General features: G+C 41.3%; 1 protein-coding gene and 1 non-coding gene across 2 annotated transcripts in view; one reads left to right on the top strand and one right to left on the bottom strand.

The window, feature by feature from the left end:
• LOC136431512 (GFP-like fluorescent chromoprotein dsFP483) overlaps positions 1 to 16,922 on the top strand; it is a 235,697-nt gene that overhangs the window by 54,556 nt on the left and 164,219 nt on the right. The gene's annotated exons all lie outside the window — the stretch shown is intronic.
• Positions 5,977 to 6,050, bottom strand: Trnat-agu (transfer RNA threonine (anticodon AGU)). The gene has a single exon. It is a non-coding gene; the product is annotated as a tRNA-Thr (tRNA).

Here is a 16,922-nt window from a genome sequence, read left to right as displayed (position 1 = left end):
CTGTCTTGCCTAAGCTTACGTACAATGTGTTGGATGTTACAAAGCACTGTACAGCAAAAAAAAAATAATAAGCATGGTTTTCACACGGAGATGTCCATGGAGTAGCTCAACTGGTAACAGCCTCATAGTAGAGCTCTTGGTTCCAATTAGTTGGTAACTGGGTGACCCCGGTTCAAATCCTCGGAAGGGCATCTCGGGTATTGTACCTTTACTGTTAACAACTCCTGTGACGTTGCTGACGGGTTCTGTCTGGTACAGGTTGCGTTAACAATATGTTAGATATATATTCTGCATTTGTGGACGAATTGCGTACATACATACAATTCAATGGGGTTGGAAAACTTCCTGAATCTTAACACCGTGCTTATCTGCAACGACCCAAGCGGGTTTTAAGGCGGCACCTGTAATATAATCAAAGTCCAACTCAAGACCACTGGAAGCATATGACGCATACAACACGCGTGAGTCAATACAAGTGTAGGCTACGTACCAAACTAGCGCCCTGACTAAGTAGCTAAACGGTTAACTGTTGAAAAGTGACGCAAACGTATCAAAAGATGCTCCGTATCAAGTCATATGCTCACCAGGCCACTATTGTCTAGATAAGCAGTTGTCCTTGAACTCTTTGTGACCTCTCGGGTCGATGACTCGTACGTATATTGCGGTCACAGAGGTATATAAATTATTTACCGAGTCTGTGACCGCATCATACGAGTCACTGACGCCATTCTTGCATTTAAAACCTGTTCTAGGTCACCTGAGGACATCGTCCATTTTGATTGATCCAAATAGCTATATCTTGCTCATGTATGGCAACCTTACAAGCTTTCTCTGCCAGTTGGATTACGGTCTTCTAGCAACCATTAGATCTGCTTGGAGATTACTTGGCTTCCACCTACAGCCTCCAATGTGTATCAACAAAAACACACCAACAATGATTAGGACTAATTGTTAGATGCTACATAGCACTGTGCAACATAAAAACAAAGCATGATATATACCAATTGATGCCCTTGAAGTTCAACTAGAGGCTGCCTCAAGGTTGAGGTCCTGTTTGCAATTAGTTGCCAGCTACGAGACCCCGGTCAAATCCTGGGAAGGGAACGTCGTGTCACTGTAGACAACTCCTGTGACCTTGCTGACTGGTTCTGGCTGATAAAGGTTGTGCTTAACCGGTTCAATCCGTTTCAACAATGTTAACCCCTGACCCTGTAGGCTGGTTCTTCCAGGTTGTGTAAAACAATTTGTTTGTTCTCCATGAAAGAATACCATTACGAACAGGGCCAATTCAGAAGCGTATAATGGAAAACCGCAGTTTCTGCGGCCCCCCGCAGTGCAGAGTGCTATTGGCACCTTGGCGTTATCAAATAACAGTGCGTGTGGTAGCTTGACTCTAGACCAAAGTCACCAATGCTTTATATTCTTGAATTACTAGATGGTGTTGAAAAAAATGGTATTGCTTTTTCATATCGTACAATCCGTACAAACCCGTAAGTTATTATAAACAATATTACACAAGATAGCGTTTCACAATTTAGTCTGACGGTACCGTGATACATGTAGCTGTGTATGGTGGATGCAGAAGGAATCGTGGGGGCTGAACACGGATGTTTTGTTCTATTTAGCTAATATTTCGTGATCTGCTTGGTGATTAGTGAAGCGGCCTTCCGCCTGTATTCATATGTGTTCATTAGAAAGCTAAAACAATGGTCGTCTTTCACACTTCGGTGACAGAATTTCACTACGAAAGTGAAGCCAATCAGCGCTCCCGTTTGCTCTGACGTAGTATTTTTCAAGTCGAGAGATGTCACGGGACATCTGTCTCAAAGCGGTCGCTTTTGAGTACGAAGCGGCATTGGTCAGGTCACACGCGGATCGTCCTGGTAGACATCAACGTCAACCATGGCATTCTTCTTGCCAATATGTTTCCACATTTTTGATCATCCTTTTCATGGGAGGTAACTTTATACTTACGTTAATGTTGTACAATTTTTATGAAAGTTGTGTTTCACGCTGCCGTTCTGGTGGGAAAACGGTAAACATGCCTTACGGCTTTGTGGTAAACAGCATTTCGAGGCGTACATCCGTAGCCACTGTAGTTTCTAGGGACACAGGAGACCACAATTAGCTGACGTAATGAACATAACGGGTAAATACTAGTTCATGAAAGGCTTCAGTGAGCCCTGTTGGGGAGAGGCTTTTATAGTCTGAACTCGACTTATAGGGAGACTGGAGAACACAATTTAGCTGAAATGTTGAACATAACGGGTAAGGACTAGCTAAGGGCTGACTTCAGTGAGCCCTGTTAGGGAAAGACCGTCATAGTCTAGAGTCGAGTTATATATATAGGGAGAATGGAGACCACAATTTAGCTACTGTCACTGTAGTTTCTAGGGAGACAGGAGACCACAATTAGCTGACGAAATGAACATAACGGGTAAGGACTAGCTCAGGACTTGCTTCAGTGAGCCCTGTTGGGGAAAGGCTTTTATAGTCTGAACTTGAGTTATAGTGAAATTGGAGACCACAATTTAGCTGATATGTTGAACATAACAACTAAGGACTAGCTCTGGACTGGCTTCAGTGAGCCCTGTTGGAGGGCCTGTATGGGAGGTCCCGACAACGCTCTAAGCTAACTTTGGACGCCAACTACGTATTGCGCTAAATTTAGGACGCCTCTCTACGCTCCATGCTAGATTATGAAGCTTCCCAATGCATGCATTATGCAGGACTGAAATACGTCGTGGTGAGACGAAGGTACGATGTAGTTCTCTCAACTACGACGTGCTTTTGGACGGAGTACGACATATCTGAAATCCGCAGGCCTGGTAAGGGGGCACCTGGGGGCTCCTTAAGAGCAAGGGATTTGTGGAAATTGGTTGGTCCAGAGCAACCTTTATAGAAAGTAGCCAAAGATAAAATCGTTTCAGTAGTTTCTTTCAAGATCCTTTTGTTCATTAAAAAGCGTAAATACATGGCCTACTATGAGGGCCGTCATTCGACTTATAACATGTCCTACTACCGGAGAGAACTGTAGCTAGAGAAAAACAAACTTTTATGCAATTGAAGCAGGGTCTGAATCTAAATCGGTGAAGCGATATAAACGCCATTTGGTGAAACACACCCTGTCACCCTGAAACATGGTATACATTGTCAAAATTAGGGGGAATATTAAGTTCGCGCTGAAAGGTCACCACGAAAACCGCGAACATTAAACCACCGTGAACATTTCTACATTTTGCAGTATTTGGGTCACCCTGATACCTGCGTCAATACGATATGATTTACCGCTTCAGCTATCTAATCCAATGCCGGAGGCAAACCAAGCTATATGGGCCACCGTTATGGTAACCGGAGGTAAACATAGCTGGAGCTACTATTATGTCCAATATGGATGAATACAACCTACATTTCCCCATTTTCAGATGAAATGTACCTCCAAGATAAACATCCTTCATTTCAAAACGTGGGAATTGATTGGTCAAGGGTAACCTTTATAGATAGTGACTAAAAAATAACTTGTTTAGTCCCGGCTGATGGCCGATAGATAGATAGATAGATAGATAGATAGATAGATAGATAGATAGATAGATAGATAGATAGATAGATAGATAGATAGATAGATAGATAGATAGATAGATAGATAGATAGATAGATAGATAGAAATTGTCCAAAAAAGGGGGAACATTTCATCAGAGCATGTGGAGAGCCATTGTAGTACAGCTTAGGTTACAAATGAAAAATCTGTCCAACCCTTGCCAAATTATTCGACCTTTTTAGCAACTTACGGAATCGAGAATAGACAACAATTCTACCGCATCAAACCTTTGAAAAACGTTTCACCCTGTCCATCGTCGATTAATTAAAGAACAACAAAAAATCTCAGAACCTACTTCTTTCCCGTTGAAGAGGAACAACAGTTGTCGACAAGGGCGGGCCTCAGGATGTTTCAGCAGCTTTCTGGTCTTTGATCAGGATTGCTAGCGGAGGGGAAAGAATGCGGTCCTTCCGGTCAGCAAGAGAACTACATCTATGGACCATTGGCTCCGGGGCATTATATGTCGTATGATAACTTCTATCAACAACTTTATTCTAGAAGAAGGTTCAATTCATACATTGACTGAACACCCTTACTACATGTTGGTCTGCAGCTAGCTATCTACTACCATTATCATCATCATCAGGCTTAAATCAATTGCTGTTGAGGAGGAGGCCCCCCAGGCTGGTCTCCATTTTTAGCCAAGCGGCTCTTCAGCGCACTAGCAAAAGTATCAAATTTCTAAAAACAAGATTTTGGGAACGAGTTCGGTAGATTGTTCCATTGTTTAAAGAGGGGATAGCAAAACAAAACAGACTACGCACTCGTTTGTGACTTAGAGCAAGGTTAGAAAAGTTTGACAACGCTTTACGCACAATTCATCAAGTACCTTTTACGCTACATTCCGGGTAGCTACTACGCATTACGTAGAATTAAATTGTCAAGAACGTTCAACGCAAAATACGCAGATTACGCTCTACGATGTATTGGAGTGGTCGGCAACGCTCTACGTAAAATCAAAACGGCTCATTACGCTCTACGTATAAAGGCATGCAGCCCCCCTTAAGTGAGGTAGAAGGATAAAGACATGGACAATTGAGGTGTGCAGGCCGCGGCCTTGCTCTACTGAAAGTCAGATATCCTTTTCTTTTTAATTAAAACCAGAAAGGGAATGTTCATCAAACATTGTGACAAAAAAATGAATGTCTTCGAAGATTTTATACCGATTCATGGCATGAGAAACTCCACCCACCCAGCTCTGATCATAGTTTACCCTTACATTTCTCGCCACTTACCTACTAATTTTAGATGGACATCGACTGGAAAGTAATAACCGCAATAATTTGAAATTTGGTGGAAATTGCTAAAATATGTTATTCTACATACCTATGCCCCAAAATTTGAGCTGTGAACCTTATTTCTGAGTGAGGCCAACAACTTATTGATCACCCCTCTTATACAGGGGTTCCTTAAGACAAGACCACTGTGAATCAAACAATGCAAATTCCTGAAGTCTAATTCCTGAATGTTAGGCATCCAGATAGAATATTATGTTATAGAAAAATGAATAAAAGAATTTTGACTAACACGAAGTAAGATATATGGTCAATCTCAGTAATTCACTACAGAGAGAATATAACATTTTTGCATTCTAGTGAAAAATGAGATAGAGGTGTGCCTGCTTATTTATTCACTAAATGAGAATTTAGAATCTGTTGTTAGCTGGTAAAACAATGTGATACGTTTTTACCAACCACTACCAAGTGAAAAAGAAGTCATCAATATGAGAATAGTCTGTATTGCATATTACTGCCCTGATGAGCTAAATGCATAGACAACAACACGTGGTCTATAAGAAGCATAATGTAAATCATAAAATGATAAGATGCTACAAACTGTGGACTATTGCTAAACTAATGTTGATCACCTAGTAGTTTCTTCTTTCTTTTAGAAACATTTGGAAACGTGACTACATACTTTGTCTATTACACGTCGTTCTTACATGAATATAGATAACTACTTTTACACGCAATTAAGGTTGGCACAAAGGTATCACATTATTAGCCTTACATTAGCTAATAATGCTGCAGTTTGGAAGTCTACCGATAGACGGTATTACAACAAGGCACACCCATGCTCTAAGACAGGGAAAAGAGGACAAACCAAGGTCTGAACTAACGCATGTGTCCAGTGCCTTTACTATTAGTTCTGTAGCATGATTACATAGCATTTGAGACAAGAGTACGAAGGAATAATTTCCTACATTACTTCCTTTTCTACCTCAAATTTTATTATCAAAATCCAAGTTCATTGATGTTTCACTTTCATAAGTTTTGCACACATCCGCTTAGAATTCATATTGTTTGGCTGAACGTTACATGCCGTGAGAAAACGGTCTAAGATTCCCCCTTCGTGTAAAGAAAAGAGAAGAAAAAAAGAGCCACCAATGAGATTTGAACTCATGACCTCTGGTTTACTAGACCAGCGCTCTAACCAACTGAGCTATGGCGGCTGTGTTCTCTTGTGTTTTGCAGTACGTTGATGATATTCTTCTCAACAAAACAATTAACGAAAGGTAGAATGGACCCAGTTGTGGCAGTTGTGGTACCCGTACCAAAAACCAGCCAAGATCGATCATTTCGGACCCATCTCCCTGTCTTCCCAGTTTTCAAAGATAGCGGAACTTTTTGCCCTTTCTTGGATTTTGAAAGACATTACATTCGACAACCGACAATTTGGCAGCCTCAAGGGGCGGTCTACAGTGCATGCACTCGTCAGCCTGCTAGACAGCCTATTCAAAGGGACGGACACACCATCTACAGTATGCACTCTCGTAGCTACAGACTTTTCCAAAGCTTTTGATAGAGTCCACCATCACACCGTGATTACCAAACTGTAAACCATTGGACTCCGACCTGAACTCATACCGTGGGTGCCCAGCTTCATATCCGACAGGAAACAGCGCATGCGCTATCGTGGAGCTCTCTCAGAGTGGGAACATCTGACATGCGGAGTCGCACAGGGAAATCTTCTAGGCCCCATATTATTCCTTGTATTGATTGACCTGATCACGATCTACACATGCTATATCAGACCGATCCTAGAATACGCTGCACCTGCCTGGACATCTGGCCTCACCAAACTGCAAACTGAGAAACTCGAACAGATCCAAAAACGTGCCTGCCGGATTATTCTCGGCAACGACTACACTGGCTACTCCCACGCCCTGCCACAGCTCTGACTCAAAACACTGGCACAAAGAAGAGAGGACTTGTGTCTCAACTTTGCAAGATCTCTGATGGAGTCCAACTTCAGGGACTGGCTTCCGAGCAAAAGAGGGGACATATCCGGCCGGAACACCAGAAACAAACAAAAACTTAACACACCACTCTGCCGCACCAATAGACTCAAAAACTCTCCGATTCCGTACCTCGTATCCCTGCTGAATAAGTGACTGATCTCTTTAACAATTCCATGTTTTCCCTACACCATTGTACCAAACAACACAATCCTGTCACGTCCGAATGTTACAATGTTTACAACGTCAGCTGTCCTTACGTCGTGTTCTGTGTTGTAAATGAAAAGTATTTTAAAATGGCACCATTGGTAAACTTTGTATATTTGTATATAATCACATAATTTTTATGCGAGCATTTGTGAAAATACTCGCCAATTCAGACTTTCCAGTCTACGATGTGGTATTTGTCAATAAAGTTTCAAAGTTTCGTATTGTTTAGTTTCGTCTGTACCCTATCCTGTAGCGTTATTATAATTATCAATTACTCCGACCTGTAGCGTCCATACCCCCACCTGTAGCGTCCGTACCTCCACCTGTAATAACTGTACCCAGACATGTAAAGCGTCCTTCCCCCGACCTGTTGCGTCTTTACTCCCAGCTGTAGCATCCCTACCCCCAACCGTATTATCTCCACTTGTAGCGTCCGTATTCCTTCTGTAGCGTCCGTATCCCCACCTGTAACGTCTGTACCCCACAGGTATACGTAGCTTCCGTACCCCACGTGTGTGCGTGTGTGTGTGTGTTTGTGAAAGTCACATCTTATTTTGGAAACAAGATATAAAAAGTCTATGCGATACTGCGATTGGCGCCAGCTGTTTGTCAATGCTGTTGCGATTTGGCGTAGTCCAGTGGGATACCGCTTTATATACATCTCTCTCACAAAAGCGAGACAATGTTATACATTACTGACGTAGTATACTGATATGAACATAATGTTCTCATTTTTGAATTGGTTGCAACTGTATGCATGTGGCGGATTACTTGCACTCTGTCTCTAAAGTATATTTACCTCGCAGTTTGTTTAATTGTTTCTAGATATGATTCAGAGCTAACGCCTTCGAAAAAGAGTGACCACGGCTAGCTAAATCTGCTCTGTATTTTTTTGTAAATGTTTTATTGCATTTCACAAAATGAACAACACATAATACTAACAAGAGAAAATCAAAGTACAGGAAGTAAAGGTGGAAACAGAATAGACTACTGTATGTGTAAATATAAGCGATATCCACAATAATAGCAATAGCAGACTCATTGGCAAATAGATATAACAAAATCAGTATTAACCAAAGATAACAAAATATTGAAACAGAACTAATGTTGATAAATTGATATGAAAAATCCATCTCAACAAAATCATGAGGAGATTAACAACAAAAAGAAACAATAGTGACTTATCTGTGGCGAATACAAATGGCAAAAAAAACAATTTCAACCAAAGATAACAGTTATACATTTGATCAAAATTTCAACAAATTCTATACAAGACAAATTCTAGAAAATCTGCTCTATATTACTTTCTTAGACAGGTAGCATTATTGTGACTTCCTGCTGATAGCCTGTTTTTCTTTAAAAGTTCAGTCCCAATCCCGGTCCACTGATTTTTTTCCGTATTGTTTTTTTTTTTTTGGGGGGGGGGGGCATTATAGCAAGAAATGCCGTTTTTTTACCGATAAGTACATTGTACAGGTAGTCATCCTTACTCTTCACAAATGTGGATTTATTTCCTTAAAAAATGTTAGACTTAGCAATAGCTCAGGTGCATGTATGTACAAGCTGCCATACATTGTAGCTGTTACAGTATTGTTGTCTTTTTTTTAATAAACATGAAGCAGGCAATCATGTCCAGCTAAATAGCCTGTCTTTTGATCTTTAAGTTATGCATTTTTGTAAGCACTGCGTTTTTCTTCCTGTTGATTGATTGGTTGCAGCGCATATAGCAGCCTGCATTGACTACATAGAAAGTTTGCTTCCATGGTGTGAGACGAAATTGAGAGAGATAGATGACAAATAACGAGTATACACCTAAATCTATAAGCTCGTAAAGGTAGTGAAATGACAAAAGTGTTGATTGGCAAGGGTGTTGCATGGATGGAAATTAAAACTATTGACAAGAGGTGACACAACTCTCTATCTCACTCTCTCGATCACTCAAACTTAGTAATACGCACTCACTCGCTCATTCATTCACTCACTCACGCACGCACTCAGTGTCCACCAGTCAATCACTCTTTCTTACATTCAACAGGGGTGCCTATTCATTCGCCTGAATATTATTATATTCATGAGAATATGAAAAACACAAGAATCGCCCTGTGAAAACGTACGAGTATGAAAATCATTCGAATAGCCACCCGTTCAGTTAGTCAATCAGTCAGTCAGTCATGATCAGTCTGTCAGTCACACACTCATTTACTCACTCACTTACTTGTGTATATCTTTGTATTTAACTCGCTCTTAGTTGTCCGCTCTCACTCAGTCACTCAGTCACTCAGTCACTCAGTCACTCACTAACTCACTCACTCACTCACTCACTCACTCACTCACTCACTAAATCAATTAACCAACCAATCAATCACCCGATCAATCACTAAATTACTCACGCATATGCCCCAACGTGAACGTATCTATGTGGGAGAGTGCATATGCGTGTCTGTGTGCGCGCACGTGTATGTCTCTGTTTGTATATATATATGAGTGTGTGTGTGTTTGTGTGTGTGTATGTATGTATGTATGTCTGTGTGTATATGTTTGTGTGTGTATGTGTGTGTGTGTGTTTATGCGCGCGTGCATGTGTGTGACCACTTGTTAAACTATTCAATAATATATTATCGAAAGGATTGTTCCCCCAAAACTGGTCAAATAGTTACATAGTTCCCATCTTCAAATCAGGAAAAAAAGACAACGCAAAAAACTACCGAGGAATTTCTATTTCTAGCTGCCTGGGTAAACTATTTACTTCTATACTGAACAAGAGAATCACATCTTTTCTGGAAGAAAACGAAATATTAAAACCTAACCAAACCGGATTCCGCAAAAATTACAGAACAACAGATAACATATTTGTCTTAAAAACATTAATCTCAAAATATACACAATCAGGAAAGCGACTCTTTGCATGTTTCGTGGACCTATCCAAAGCGTTTGATTCTATCTGGCACGAAGGCCTACTATTCAAAATTCTATCAAACGGCATCACTGGTAAACTCTTCAATATAATAAAAAGCCTTTATAGCCAATCGGTAGCATGCGTGAAGACAAATTCAGGTTTAAGTGAATGTTTTCCAATCGAGGTTGGAGTAAGGCAAGGTTGTGTCCTCAGTCCTTCACTTTTTAATCTATACATCAGTGACTTAGCAAATGAACTGAATACAGGAAACTTCGATGCGCCCTTATTAAACACATCTAAGGTATCAAGCCTTTTCTATGCTGACGACATTGTCTTACTGTCCACAACCCAATATGGACTGCAAAATGCAATAAACTCTCTTGGTGCTTTCTGCAATAAATGGAAATTAGCAATCAATCTAAACAAAACAAAAATAATTGTATTCAACAAAAAGGGACATATGTCCCCAAACCTCAAATTTTATTCACTCAACAAGAACATAGAGATCGTCTCCTCATACTGCTATCTAGGGGTTGTCTTTACGACAGGGGGAAACTTCACAACAGCATTAAAAATATTACAAAAGAAAGCTCTGAGAGCTTTATTTAGTATCAAAACAACTCTGGGAGACAGTAACCCGTCAATATCTGTCTATTGTAAACTATTTGATGCATGCGTAGTCCCAATACTAACTTATGGTGCGGAGGCGTGGGGCAAAAGTGGACTCAACGACAAGTCCCCAATCGAGCGAGTACATCTTAAGTTTTGTAAATCAATCCTGGGTGTTAGAAAGAATTCTAGCAACCTCGCCGCAAGAGCAGAACTGGGTAGGTTCCCATTATGGATTGCAATTTACACTAGATTATATTCATATTACAAAAGATTGGTTAAAGAGGTGCCGACAAGTAGCCTTCAGTTTGAAGCATATTTAGTACAGCAAGAATTGCATCGAAGTAAAGTACCATGCTGGTTATCCGATGTTAGTAAAATTCTTGAGGAGTCGGGCTATGCCTACCTACTTATTAACAAGGATCACAATACATCATATGCACAGTCTGCTTTAAAACAAAGACTGAAAGACATTTTCATACAAACATTTTACTCAGAACTAAACTCCCCTGGCAAAAAAGAGAACCAAGGCAACAAATTAAGAACATACAGAAAATTCAAACGGGCATATGAAAGAGAAAAATATCTTGACATCAAAAACTTTAGCCATCGCCGAGCCATGGCTAAGCTAAGAATTAGCGACCATCCACTGCATATTGAAACTGGTAGATACAGCCGGACTCCTCCTAGCGATAGGCTGTGTGCACTCTGTAATAAGAACTCTATAGAAGATGAAGTACATTTTATTCTAGAATGCTCACTGTACAAAGATTTACGCATCTCTTTGGTTAACGCAATACAACTAGACCAGAGATATACAAACTTAACAAATGACGAACTGTTCATATACTTGATGTCATCGAATAATCAATCGGTAATTGAGAAACTCTGTGAATTCGTGTACACATGTCTCAAGAAGAGAGAAGTAGCGTGTAAACTTTAGAGGTAGATAGAACATAGAATAGTTTTCTTCATTTTTTTCTGTTATTACAATGCACAATTGTATTACTTGTAATGCATTTAGCCCGGAAGGGCATGAACATGCAATAAACATAATTGATTGATTGATTGATATTTGTTTGAAATAGCTGAAATAAGCAACAATGAAATTTTCTTTTCGTTCTACTTTTAAGAGAAAGAACACAGTTGCAATGTAGGTCTGAAAGACTGTGAAAATATATCACTTTCCTTTCTACTATTTTACAGTATTAAGTTTGAGCCATTCAGCCTCATTGTGTGCTTTCTTGCATCCCTTTGTGATTTGTCTTTAGAAAATTGCCACAGCAAAAATTGACAAGTAGCCGTCTAATTCAACAAACTACAAAGCTTACGTGCTGTTTGTTCCGTAAAATAACAAATTCCTGACAAAAATTCCAATTTTCTACCTCCACTCTAATGACATAGCACACCGTTTGACTGACGTCTTTAGTAGCGTTACCATGACTACGGACCTAGGAATGTTGACTGAGGTGCGTTGTAAAGAACAGAGCTGAAGCAGGAGAGTGCAGAGCGGACGACTTTTTATCTGACGTCAACACAAGATGCAGGTATGAGAATAAGAAACCGTCTGATCCAACGGTAAGCCTGCCAAACTTTATTGCACTATCGATGTTGTATTATATTTGTACCAAAACAATACACGCTCGACGGACAGAGTCGACCGTTTAACCCATTTCACGGGGATAAATATCGACTCCTCTGCAAAGAACAATGCAAGACTTGTATTTTTTTCTCAGTTTATCTAACGCCTCGAGCACGTATATAGACTAATGGGGTCTACGTTAAAGAAGATTTGTGCTCGGATGACATATTGTCGTTCGTTTTGACTTAAAAATCTTTCTCCTTCTACTGCGCCCCACTTAAAAAAAGAAAATAAATTTTCCCCCACGCGATTGAAAAATAAAAAGGAACGAAATACGTAGCGTCGAATTGCATATTATGTGCCATATCCATAATCTCCAAGCAGATCCACACCGGGCGCGAAAATCGTAGTATGCTAGCCAGAGAAGGTCCAGTCAGCCAGAGAGGGTCCAATAGCCCGGTAGGGATCTGCCCTTAGACGGACCTGAACAAGGTTATTAACACGCACGAGGAGGGGCAGCCTATTGAGAAAGGTGCCTCTACTCCTCCTCGTGCCTGCTTAACTCCAACGTGAAAATTGGCAGGGATTATCGTTTTACAACCCCGAATCTGGGACGAACCCGGCCGGCCGCGCCATTTCACAGCGGGAGTTTCCCCTCAGATACAATAGTGCGGGAACACACCGCATCACAACGCATCAAAGCAAAGGTATCGACATACAGACTTTTCCGTTAGACAAATTTGCACCATTAGTTTCTAGCTTAATGTTAAACCATAATTGATTACAATGTCGTTTTATTTATGTGAATGCTTGGTGTGTCTTTTTTTAACCACAACTTGGAATCTGTTTTTGGCCATTCTTTCCCGCTTGGATGCGGTGCAAAACCACGCCGAAACACCGCCATCTTTCAGTGTCTTTGTATCTTTTTCTCGCGTCTATATTCAGTTCAGTAAAACCCGAGTCTTGTCGTTTGTCATGTCTTTAGTTATGGCAGAAGCCATGGCGTCGTCCGGTGGATCGAGAAGTCTCTACATAACGTCCTTACTTGGTCGCTGATTAGCGCTCGTAACGGTGAGACGATCGAAACAAGTTTTGTTTCACGGCAGACACAGCGGAATGTAATTTGGTAGCACAGGGATTTCCCCTTGCCCGTCGCAATCCCAACAAATACATCTTTACTCTCCAGACATGCTAGAATGGCATCTAGTTGAGTCTCCCTTATTTCAAACTCCCAGATAGCACGGAAATTACGGCGGACTCTTTCCGTCCACCAGCGCCTGCTTGCTTCCATTGTTATCTGGAATTCAAACCTGCCGCCGGGTAACTGTGAGACGGCGCGCAGCTGACCCATGTATCGGGGGCCAAGTGTTGCAAAAATACACACACACAACTCGTGGTCATCACACACACACACGGGCACAGCATGCAACACATACACATCGCCACTGATGGCACACACACATCTCTAGATTTCAACGCACACACATAGCACTTCATCTGTCTCACACACACAACTCCCGATTCCACACGCACAGTCACCTCTGTCTCGCACATACAACTCTAGATTCCAACGCACACACACAGCACCACTTCTGTCTCACACACACATCTCTAGATTTCAACGCACACACAGTTCAACTTCTATCTCACACACAACTCCCGATTCCAACGCACACATACAGTCACGTCTGTCTCTGACACAATGTCACATACAACTCTAGAGACAACGCACACACACACAAAGTACAACTTCTGTCTGTCACACCCAAAACTGACCGATTCTTGTTTAACGTTGAACTAATCACGCCACATGGTGACATTACCAACGTTCATAATAAAGGTAGTTATCAGGTATGAATGGGGATATATACGTGTATTAGAAATGAATGGGGATATTGGCTCCATAAACATTGATACACAAACACGTGCAGCAGCACGAGGCGCACACACGCACACTGAAACAAATACACAAAGCACTAACCATATGCATACACCTCAGTAAATACGAGGATCTATATCTCACTTCAGTGCGTTTTAGTACCTCCACTATCATCTTGATACCGTCTGCTGTAGACATAATCTGCATCGTTTGCTTTCTACTATCATATAATAGCTATGATCGGTATAACTTGCAATATGCTTTTACGGGTACAACCTGAGCAATTTGTCTCGTAACTGGGCATGGGATCAGACTCAGACCATTCAGTGGATCAGAATGTACGACATGACGTAATACACACACGCTGACATACATTCCTCACAAACGTGCTCTCTCTCTCTCTGTCTCTCTCTCTCTCTCTCTGCACCGCACACGCACACACACTGCGACTTGCAACACACACACACACACACACACACAAGTGCGCGCACGCACACACACACACACACACACACACACACACACACACACACACACACACACACACATAGGGGGCATATAGCACACACACACTGCGCGCACTGCACATACACACTCACTCACTCGGGGCCTGCACGACATGTGTGTTTTGCACTTCGCTCAGTGTGTGTGTGTGCGTTTTGAATTCAGCGTGTGTATGTTATATTGTTCTTATCAATTTTACGTTCATTTCTTAAAGATATAATTGATATCTTTACCTGACGTTTAACAATGAAATTTACGTCATCACCTCCATTCTTTATCTGGTGATTAATACACTTAGTGTATGGTCAGCGACAGTATTCCGGTGCAAATAGAAGCAGGCGGGGCGGAACCAAAAGTAAATGTATTGTACAGCCGGATGAATGACAGGTTCAAGTCTCAAGGCCACACCAAAGACTGCACGGTATTTCACCCAATCATCAATAAACAAACAACATATTTATTAAACACACACACACAGATACACAATCATACACACACACACTAAGACGTACACAGCACACACACACTGCGCACACTGCAACACACACAAACACACACACTCAAGGCCTGTTCGACATGCTATAGGTACGTGTGTGTGTGCGTTTTGACTTCAGTGTGTCTTTCTTATGGAATGTGTGTGCGTGTCAGTGTATTCGGGATGATCATATTCGTTCCTTTGTTAATGACATAGTCTATATAATTACATTAAGTTTAAGGTATAATTTTACGGCATCACCTTCATCATTCAATGAGCATGAGTGATTCGTACACAAGTCTATCATCAGCGACAGTATTCCCGTGTAAATAGGAAAGGGGCTGAGTCAAGCGGAGTTGTATTTTACCGCCAAATCAATGCATAAAAAGACGACGTTCAAGGCCAAATCAATAACGGCATTTGTATCTCACCCATTTATTAATGAATGAAAGATACATTTATCCAGCACACACACAGGTACACAACCACACACACACACAAGGGGGTATAAAGCACACACACTGCGCACACTAAAACGCGCACACACACACAGGATCACTCAGGGCCTGTCGGTCTTTTGTGTGTGCTGCGATTCGCTCAGTGTGTGTGTGCGTTATGACTTCAGTGTGTGTGTGTTCTTGTGTTTGTATGTTCTATGAATTATATTGCTTTTATGAATTTTGCGGTTCCTCGGTTGATACCATTACCATTACTGATATTATTACCTGAAGTTAATGAGTGTTACAAATGTACGTCATCACGAATATTCTGTGTGGGGTGATTCGTACACAGGTCTGTGATCAGTGAAAGTAGTCCGGTTGAATAGGATAGGGGCTGAACCTAGCGGAGTTGTATTTTACAATCAGATCAATGAAAAGATTACAAGTTCAAGGTAACATAAATAACGCCGATCGTATCTCACCAATTGATCAATAAATGCAAGATACATTTATCCAACAAACACACAGAAACGCAATCACACACACAGAAAGGTGGTATACAGCACACACACACTGCGTACTGCAACGCGCACACACAGAAACGCAATCACACACACACAGGGGGTATACAGCACACACACACTGCACGCATTGCAGCGCGCACACAGGATCACTCAGGGCCTGCCCTTCTTGTGTGTGTGCTGCATATTGCTCAGTGTGTGTGTGAGTTTTGACTCCAGTGTGTGTGTGTGCTTGTGTTTGTGTGTGCGATGGATTATAAGTTGTTCTTATGAATTTTGCGTTCCTCTGGTAATACTATTACTGATATGATTACCTGAAGTTAATGAGTGTTACGTCATCACTAATAATCTGCGTGGGGTGACACAAGTCTACTACGGGTCAGCGAAGGTATCTTGGTTTAAATAGGAAAGTGGCTGAAGCTAGCGGAGCTGTTCTTTCTGGCCAAATGAATGAAGAGATGACAAGTTCAAGGTAACATAAATGACGGCAATCGTATCTCACCCATTCATCAATAAATGCAAGATACATTTATCCAGCACACACACAGAAACGCAATCACACACACACACATGGGGGTGTACAGCACACACACACTGCGTACTGCAACGCACACACACAGGATCACTCAGGGCCTGCCCTTCTTGTGTGTGTGCTGCATATCGCTCAGTGTGTGTGTGTGTGTGCGTTTTGACTCCAGTGTGTGTATGTGTGTGTGCTTGTGTTTGTGTGTGCTATGAATTATATTGTTCTTATGATTTTTGCGTTCCTCTGGTAATACCATCACTGATATCATTACCTGAAGTTAATGAGTATTACGTCATCACTAATATCCTGTGGGGGGTGATTCGTACACAAGTCTGTGATCAGCGAAAGCATCCTGGTTTAAAATAGCATAGGAGCTGAATCTAGCGGAGCTGTATTTTAAGGTCAGATCATTGAAAAGATGACAAGGTCAATGTTAAATTGATG

The sequence above is a fragment of the Branchiostoma lanceolatum genome, chromosome 3 (assembly GCF_035083965.1).
Source record: "Branchiostoma lanceolatum isolate klBraLanc5 chromosome 3, klBraLanc5.hap2, whole genome shotgun sequence".
NCBI classification, from domain to species: Eukaryota; Metazoa; Chordata; class Leptocardii; order Amphioxiformes; family Branchiostomatidae; genus Branchiostoma; species Branchiostoma lanceolatum.
Note: the sequence above shows the minus strand (reverse complement) of the source record. Positions and strands in the feature narration are given on the sequence as shown.